This window comes from Bos javanicus, chromosome 13, assembly GCF_032452875.1.
Source record: "Bos javanicus breed banteng chromosome 13, ARS-OSU_banteng_1.0, whole genome shotgun sequence".
Classification (NCBI taxonomy): domain Eukaryota; kingdom Metazoa; phylum Chordata; class Mammalia; order Artiodactyla; family Bovidae; genus Bos; species Bos javanicus.
In genome coordinates this window covers 38102843-38112108 of record NC_083880.1, presented here as the reverse complement: position 1 = coordinate 38112108, position 9266 = coordinate 38102843, and positions in this window count along the sequence as shown.

Genomic DNA, 9266 nt, shown 5'->3' with positions numbered 1-9266 from the left:
ACATTGCAGGCAGACCCTTTAACCTCTGAGCCACCAGGGAAGCCCTGGTGGAGGGCTTGTTAAATACAGATTCCTGGGCCCCACCCCTGAGGATCCTGATGCAGCAGGGCTGGGGTAGGACTGAAGAATCTGCATTTTAAACAAGTTCCCCGGTGTTGCTGGCAGTCCAGGAACTACACTTTAAGAATCAATTGCTCAAAAACGTAAAGGGTACTGATCTCTGGGGTCTGGTCCTAAAGTAGTGCTGCTGGCTGATGGCCATTCTGAGGGGCTGCAGGAGAATGGACAGGAGCTATAGCTTTGAGGGGCTTCCCTGGTGGCTCAGCTGGTAAAGAATCCGCCTGCAATGCAGGAGACCCCGGTTCGATTCCTGGGTTGGGAAGATCACTTGGAGAAAGGGATAGACTACCCACTCCAGTTTTCATGGGCTTCCTGGGCTTCTGTGGTGGCTCAGATGGTAAAAAAAATCTGCCTGTAATATAGGAGACCTGGGTTCCATCCCTGTGTTGGGAAGATCCCCTGGAGAAGGGAATGGCTACCCACTCCAGTGTTCTGGCCTGGAGAATTCCATGGACAGAGGAGCCTGGCAGGCCACAGTCCACGGGGTCGCAAAGAGTTGGACACGACAGAGAGACTAAGCACAGCACAGCACACATAGCCTTCAGACCTCTGGACTCAGCCACCCTGCCCCGATGAGGACCTCTTCCTCACTGGTGCTGAGCTGTACTAGGGAGGCACAGCACCACGTGGCCTCCTGGTTCTACTCCTTCAGTGTCTGAGGGAGCCTGACCTCCAGCTGCTAGCACCTGTGTCTCTTTGATGGGTGGCTTTCTCCAGCTCCTGGAGCCCACCCTGCCTGCAGGCGATGCAGCTGCAAGGCCAGGGATTAAAGTCTCCCTGGGGACATTCTTAACCAATGACTGTTGGCGGTTGGTACCCTTCGGCTCAGGTGTGGTCATTTGGCGGACTGCTGTGTACCATCCCCCACAGGTCCCCCGGGATGAAGCCCCTGGTGCCTACAGCCTACAGGGAACCATTTTGACTATACATCCTGTCTTTTTGCTCCCTCTCCTGGCTCACTTCCACCCTCCCCCATCAAGACCAGCCCCCTAAATAAATGACTTGCCCTTGAATCCTCATTTCAAGATCTGCTTGAGGGGAACCCAGACTAGGACATCATGAACAAGAAATGGTTTTTGTCCTTGATAAGGTCACATTGAGAGGAGGAAAGACAAACTGGCTGAGTAGCACTGGGAGTTTTTGGGAATTGTTGGCAGGTGTCGGGTCTCAGGGCAGAGGCAGGTGGTCTGCTGGTGGCCCTTTGGGGCGTCATGAGGGTGCCCTGAGGAAGCGCAGGAGCTCAGCTGAGACTCTCCGAGGGAGGCCAGTGGGGACAAGGGGACTTGGCAACCTGGCCTGAGGTCTTTTTTTCCCGCTCAGGAGGCCTGAATGTGGTACCCGCAGGGGACTGAGTTGCTGTGTAAATTCCTCCTGCTTTTCACCTTTCTAGACAATTCTTCCTGAAAGAAGAATTTGGAAGGGGACCTGGAACCATATTAAATATGGCTCTTGTTAGGCTTGGACAGCTTTCGGATGCTTGGAGGGGAGTTGATAAGAGTCTCTGCTGACCCAATGGGATGAATATGCTTTCCTGGGTGCCCACCTCATGCCGACACTGAGGCAGGATCAACTGGCTGTTTTTGCAGGGGGCTGTGGTCCCCCCAGTTCCTTTCTCTCACCCCTCCGCATTGTTACCAGTCCTCCCAGGGTCCCCCAAACAAACATGTAGCCTGAATGAAAACACTGTGCCTGGCATCAAAATACCCTTCGATGCAAGTTCTCACCCCCTCACTCGAACACTTCACATATGGAAATTCTGGAACTCCCACTGAGGAGCCCAGTGGCCGTTTGGCTGGGCAACTGCACAGATGGTTCTTAGGGGACGAGGCACCCAGAGTTCTTCTTGTCTCACATTTCCTTGTGGCTGGAGGGAGAACGAAGCCCATTGTACTGCCACGTGGGGTCAATGAGTCTGCACCTTCTCAGCATCACCCAGGACTCAAAACGTAATTGACTTTCTCTTTCTGATAATAGGCTCTGTATAATAGGCTCACTACGAGCAAAGCTAGTGGAGGTGATGGAATTCCAGTTGAGCTATTTCAAATCCTGAAAGATGATGCTGTGAAAGTGCTGCACTCAATATGCCAGCAAATTTGGAAAACTCCAGTGGCCACAGGACTGGAAAAGGTCAGTTTTCATTCCAATCCCAAAGAAAGACAATGCCAAAGAATGCTCAAAGTACCGCACAATTGCAGTCATCTCACATGCTAGTAAAGTAATGCTCAAAATTCTCCAAGCCAGGCTTCAGCAATACGTGAATCGTGAACTTCCTGATGTTCAAGCTGGTTTTAGAAAAGGCAGAGGAACCAGAGATCAAATTCCAACATTTTAAATTTTTTATTGGAGGATAATTGCTTTACAATACTGTGCTGGTTTCTGCCATACATCAACATGAATCAGCCACAGGTATACACATGTCCCCTCCCTCTTGAAACTCCCTCCCATCTCCCACCCCGTCCCAGCCTTCTAGGTTGTCACAGAGCCCTGGATTGAGCTCCCTGTGTCACACAGCAAATTCCCACCAGCTACAGAGAACAGTGTGAAGATTCCCTAAAAAACTAGGAATAGAAATACCATATGACCCAACAATTCCACTATTGGGCACATACCCTGAGAAAGCCATAATCGAAAGAGACACGTGTATCCCAATGCTCATTACAGCACTTTTTACAATAGCTAGGATATGGGAGGAACCTAGACATCCATCGACAGATGAATGTACACTGAATTTATGGTACATATATACAATGGAATATTACTCAGCTATAGAAAAAGAATGTGAGTCAGTCCAATGAGGTAGATGAAACTAGAGCCTATTCAGTTCAGTTCAGTTCAGTCGCTCAGTCGTGTCCAATTCTTTGCGATCCCATGAATCACAACACGCCAGGCCTCCCTGTCCATCAAAAACTCCTGGAGTTCACTCAGACTCACGTCCATCGAGTCAGTGATGCCATCCAGCCATCTCATCCTCTGTCGTCCCTTCTCCTCCTGCCCCCAATCCCTCCCAGCATCAGAGTCTTTCCCAATGAGTCAGCTCTTCACATGAGGTGGCCAAAGTACTGGAGTTTCAGCTTTAGCATCATTCCTTCCAAAGAAATCCCAGGGCTGATGTCCTTCAGAATGGACTGGTTGGATGTCCTTGCAGTCCAAGGGACTCTCAAGAGTCTTCTCCAACACCACAGTTCAAAAGCATCAATTCTTCGGTGCTCAGCCTTCTTAACAGTCCAACTCTCACATCCATACATGACCGCAGGAAAAACCATAGCCTTGACTAGACGGACCTTTGTTGGCAAAGTAATGTCTCTGCTTTTCAATATGGTATCTAGGTTGGTCATAACTTTTCTTCCAAGGAGTAAGCGTCTTTTAATTTCATGGCTGCAGTCACCATCTGCAGTGATTTTGGAGCCCAAAAAAATAAAGTCTGACACTGTTTCCACTGTTTCCCCATCTATTTCCCATGAAGTGGTGGGACCAGATGCCATGATCTTCGTTTTCTGAATGTTGAGCTTTAAGCCAACTTTTCCACTCTCCTCTTTCACTTTCATCAAGAGGCTTTTTAGTTCCTCTTCACTTCTGCCATAAGGGTGGTGTCATCTGCATATCTGAGGTAATAGATATTTCTCCCGGCAATCTTCATTCCAGCTTGTGTTTCTTCCAGTCCAGCGTTTCTCATGATGTACTCTGCATATAAGTTAAATAAGCAGGGTGACAATATACAGCCTTGATGTACTCCTTTTCCTATTTGGAACCAGTCTGTTGTTCCATGTCCATTTCTAACTGTTGCTTCCTGACCTGCATACAGATTTCTCAAGAGGCAGGTCAGGTGGTCTGGTATTCCCATCTCTTTCAGAATTTCCCACAGTTTATTGTGATCCACACAGTCAAAGGCTTTGGCATAGTCAATAAAGCAGAAATAGATGTTTTTCTGGAACTCTCTTGCTTTTTCCATGATCCAGCGGATGTTGGAATTTGATCTCTGGTTCCTCTGCCTTTTCTAAAACCAGCTTGAACATCAGGCCACAGGAGTGGAAAAGGTCAGTTTTCATTTCGATCCCAAAGAAAGGCAATGCCAAAGAATGCTCAAAGTACCGCACAACTGCACTCATCTCACATGCTAGTAAAGTTGAAATATTAGAAGCCATTAATACAGTGATCATGAACACCATAAGGTAGCAGAAAAGAATGATAATATTAAGTGTAAATTTAAAAAGCAGCAAACAGAAAGAAGTACAACTATGAAAACACATGCCTGTGAAACAACGCTCAACATCATTAGTGATCAGGGAAATGCAAATTAAAACTACCACACACTCCAAGGGGGCTTCCCTTGTAGCTTAGTCAGTAAAGAATCCGCCTGCAATGTAGGAGACCCAGGTTTGATACCTGGGTCGGGAAGATCCCCTAGAGAAGGAAATGGCAACCCACTCCAGTATTCTTGTCTGGAGAATCCCAAGGACAGAGGAGCCTGGCGGGCTACAGTCCATGGTGTTGCAAGAGTTGGACACGACTTAGCAACTAAACCAGCATCACCACAAACTCCAAGAAAGAGCTAAAATCAAAAAGTAGCCATACTAAGTGCTGGTGAGGATGTGGGGCGCTTAGATTCCATCCATTGAAGATGCTGCACCAGTTAGAAAATTGTTGGGTAGTTTTCCACAAAGTGATACATACAGACCTACTCTATGTCCCAGCAGTTCCACTCCCAGGTGTTTCCCCAAGGGAAAGGAAAGCATCACAAAGAGACTGGCACAAGAAGTTCATAGCTGCGAGATTCAAAATATCTCCAGACCAGAAACCAAAAACAACCCACATGTCAGGTGAATGAATAAACAAATTCTTATGTATTCTTTAAACAGAATGTTAACCAGCAATACAAAGGAATAAACTGCTGGTGCATACATGCTAACATGATAATCCTCAAGAACACCCTGAGTGACAGAAGCCAGAGACAGAAGAGCACACACTTGACTGCATTTATGTGGAGTTCTGGAACAGGCCAAACTAGTTCAAGGCTATAGATGTGAGTCAGTGGTTACCTGAAGGAGGGAGGGAGCCCCGGGGGGAATGGGCTAAAGGGTAAAAGGACCTTTGGGGGGAAGGAAAGCTCTCCAGTCTTTAGCACAGCAGTGGTTACTCAGGTGCATACTTGACAAAGTCAAAACTTATCAACCTGCACACTTAAAATATGTGAATTTTAAAGTACATAAATTATACATCAATAAAGGTGAGCCTATGTGTGTATTTGTACTCGTAGTGTGTGTATATACAACACATATTACATATAATGTGCGTAGTCACTCAGTCGTGTCCGACTGTTTGCGACCCCATGGACTGTGGCCTGCCAGGGTCCTCTGTCCATGGGATTCTCCAGGTAAGAATATTGGAGTGGGTTGCCATGCCCTCCTCCAGGAGATCTTCCTAACTCAGGGATTGAACTCAGGTCCCCTGCATTGCAGGTGGATTCTTTACCATCTGATGCAGCAGGGAAGCCCATACCACACACACACACACACACACGTTCATATATAGGTGTTCTCTCTATATGTATAAATACATAAACACACACACACAAATCACTTCCCTGGGCAAAAAATCAGAAGGAACTATACTAAAATGTGAAAAGTAGTTGTTTCATGAATTAGATTATAGATGATTTTTTTTCCTCTTCTTCAGTTCAGTTCAGTTCAGTTGCTCAGTCATGTCCGACTCTTTCCTCTTCTTAGGTTTGCCAAAATTTTGCCTGTATGGTTCATTTTTTACTTGATAGAATAATAAATGCTCATTTAAAAAAAATTGGCAGCTGCTGGAGACCAGCTCTCGTGAAGGTCTGCAACAGACCGAGATTTCATTGCATGTTCATGTGGTGAAGTCCTGTGATTTTTTTTTTGCCTATATGTCCACCAATCCAAATCTTCAAACCAGGTACAAACCTCACAGCCCCTACCAAATCACCCATAATGTCTTTGCTGGAACAAATACTGTCTATTACCCACTACCTTTTTATATGTTTTTTCTCTTCAACTACATCCTGTGCTCATCAACAGCTAAAATAATATTTTTTATTCTTTGTATTTTCAATAGCATCAGCACAGAAAAAAAAAAAATAGAAATTTGGAGAAAACAGACCTGAGCTGACACAGGGTCACAGTATACAGTGGCACAGGCCTGCATTGCGCAAGCTCCAAGCAGATACAAACGGCTCCCCCGGCTGCGTGGATAGCTCCTTTGGAGTCGTGCAACAGAGTTCTTGGTCAGAATTCTGTCCCACCACTTCCTAGTTTGTGACCGTGAGGAAGTTACCTCCTCAGCATCAGTTTCTTCATCTGTTTGGTAAGGAATATTAATAAGGAAAATGACTGAATGGAGATAGCATATGTTTAAAGCCCTCTGCAAACTGTAACACACTCTACAATGTTAGACGTGATGATTCCTCTAATAAACCTGGTCTCTGCCTGGTGCTCATCACCACCATTTCCTCATCAGCTCTCACTCAGTTCCCTGAAGTTGTCAAACATGTTGCTGCCTCAGGGCCTTTGCACAACCTCTGCCTGGAAAACTGGTGTGCCCGTTTCTTCCCTCCGCTGCTCCTTCAGGTGATTCTGATTTTAGTGACAGTGTCACTGGAAGCTTCCACTGAGAATCCTAAGACAAGCTCCCCCCACACACCCTCTGTCTTACTGTCTTGTGCTATTAGTACCTGAAATTATTTTGGTTGTTTAATGCCGATGGTCACCCCTGCCATCCCAAACTTCCTTTCATGGAGGGTCTGTGTCTGTTCTGTTCACAGCTATGTCTCCAGCCTCTGGAGCATAGGTGGTGCTCAAAAACCACATACTGAGAATGAACAAATACTTATTGATAACTAGGCGACACGTCGTGTTTATTCAGTCAGTCTGCCAACTGTTTTCCGAAAACCAAAGACTGTGAGGCAAACATGGCTTTTTCCTCCTCTGCTGAGAGTGGGAACCACCCCAGTGGCTGAAGGAATCTGCCTGAGACGTGCTGGCGGCCGCAGGTCTGAACATTTGCCGGGGAGGCTCCACGTCAGCTGTGGTGATGACCAGGGAATAAGGAGGGCATTGTGCTGCCTGCAGAGACGGATGGTTCCAGAACAGCTTGGGGAAGCACCTCTGTAGCCAGGTGCTTTGTTCCTCTCTCTTTTTTGTCTCCCGACTGTGAGCGAGGAAACCAGGCCAGCCAGCCTTACCTTTGTTCCTCCCGGCTCTCAACGTGGGCTCTCTTTAACGTCTTGGTGTTGGCGTGAGCCTTGCCAAGGCCACGGTGAAATTTTCTAACCCAGGCCAAAGATGGAGCTCATTAACTTTCGTGCCTGCAAGAAAACACTTCTTTAGGAATTGGCGGATTTTGCTTTCTGCTAGAGAGTGAGATGTCTCTGCAAGGGAGATGAATCTAGGTTTGTAGGTGGGTCATTCGAGGGAAAAACGCAGCGGACCCACAGAGCTCACAGGCTGGCCAGCGCCGGGCATTGTCCATACCAGAGGCTGCCCCCTGCAGTGGCCTGATGGCCTTGAGCAAGTGCCCACCCAGTGCATTTCCAGAAAGTCCTCTGCCCTCTCTTCCGTCCCCTTCTAAAATGTGCACAATTCCTGGAAGGCTCACACCTGAGGTCAGGTGAGCCGTCTCCCCTGCCTGGACCTAACACCACTGTGTAAATTGCCAGGATCTTTTTACATAGCAGAAAATAATGTAAAACTTTATTTTATTTATATATAGATGAAATGTATATTATAATGTTAAATATTTAATATGTATTGGAACAAACTATCTGTATTCATTAATAGAAAATAGGATAGCTTCCCTGGTGGCTCAGTGGTAAAAAATCTGCCTGCCAATGCAGGGGACATGGGTTTGATCCCTGATCCAGGAAGATCCCCCACATGCCATGGAGTAACTAAGCCCATGCATGCATCATAACTACTTAAGCCCGAGTGCCCTAGAGCCTGGGCCCTGCAGCAGGAGAAGCCACTGCAATGAAGACCCAGCACTGCCCAAAATAAATAACATAAATAAAATTCTAAAAATAAAAGAAAATAGTGTAGAAGGGAAAAAGTGGACAATGTCACACAGGGAGGGTTGTGTATTCAGGTGATTTTTTTGGGAATTCAGGTGATTTTTTTTTTTTTTTAATAGAAGATTCCTAAGTGCCTAGCTTTATTTTTAATTAATTAGTTATTTTAACTTCTGGCTGCACTGGGTCTTCATTGCTGTGCACGGCTTTTTGTAGTTGTGGAGAGCGAGGGCTACTCTCTAGTTGAGGTGTGTGGGCTTCTCACTGCAGTGGCTTCTTTTGTCATGGAGCACGGGCTCCAGGGCGCCCAGGTTCCTGTAGTGAGGGCACGTGGGCTCATTTGTCCCATGGCATGTGGCGTCTTCCCAGATCTGGGATCGAACCCGTGTCCTCTGCATTGGCAAGCAGGTTCTTTACCATTGGACCACTAGGGAAGTCCCTTCAGGTGATTTTTTAAGCATTCAATGAAACAATATTCTTGTTTAGAAAATCTGCCTTTGTGTATATGTTGTGGAGAAGAAGAATGCAAAAATCACATGGATCTTTAATATAAACTTGAATGCCTTCCTGATGCAGATGGGTTAGAGGCTGGTGCCCCATTCTCACTGCCTGCCTTCACTTTCCTCTGCCTTTAGGGGCATTGCATGGTAAGCCAGTAATACTTTAGTGTGAATTACTCTGAGTTCATCTCCTTCTCTTTTTCTCTCTCTCACACACAGGCATACACACAGACACACACATGCCACAGGTGGCACCCAGAACTCTTGTGAGAGTCTGTGAACTTACAATGGAAGAAGGAATAAAAGTTGCCTAAATTAAACTGGCTAACGAAATTCTGCCGAGGACTGGATTTTTCTGCCCTCAGGGGCCAGCAGCAGTCTAAAGAAGAGTGTCAATGGGGCCACAGGCTCTGTTCTCATCCCTTCAGATCTAATTTGTCTGCTGCTCACATTCAGATTGGAGACTGTATGCTTGGGCTGATCTGAGACAGTCTGCTTCATCTATTAGCTGGTGGAAGGGCCTGCCAGGCCAGAGGCAGAGAGCCGAGCCCAGTCACCCTCGTAGGCCCTTTCTGGATTTTCTTTTCTTTTTTGCTTCTGGTTTAAAGACGTTTTTC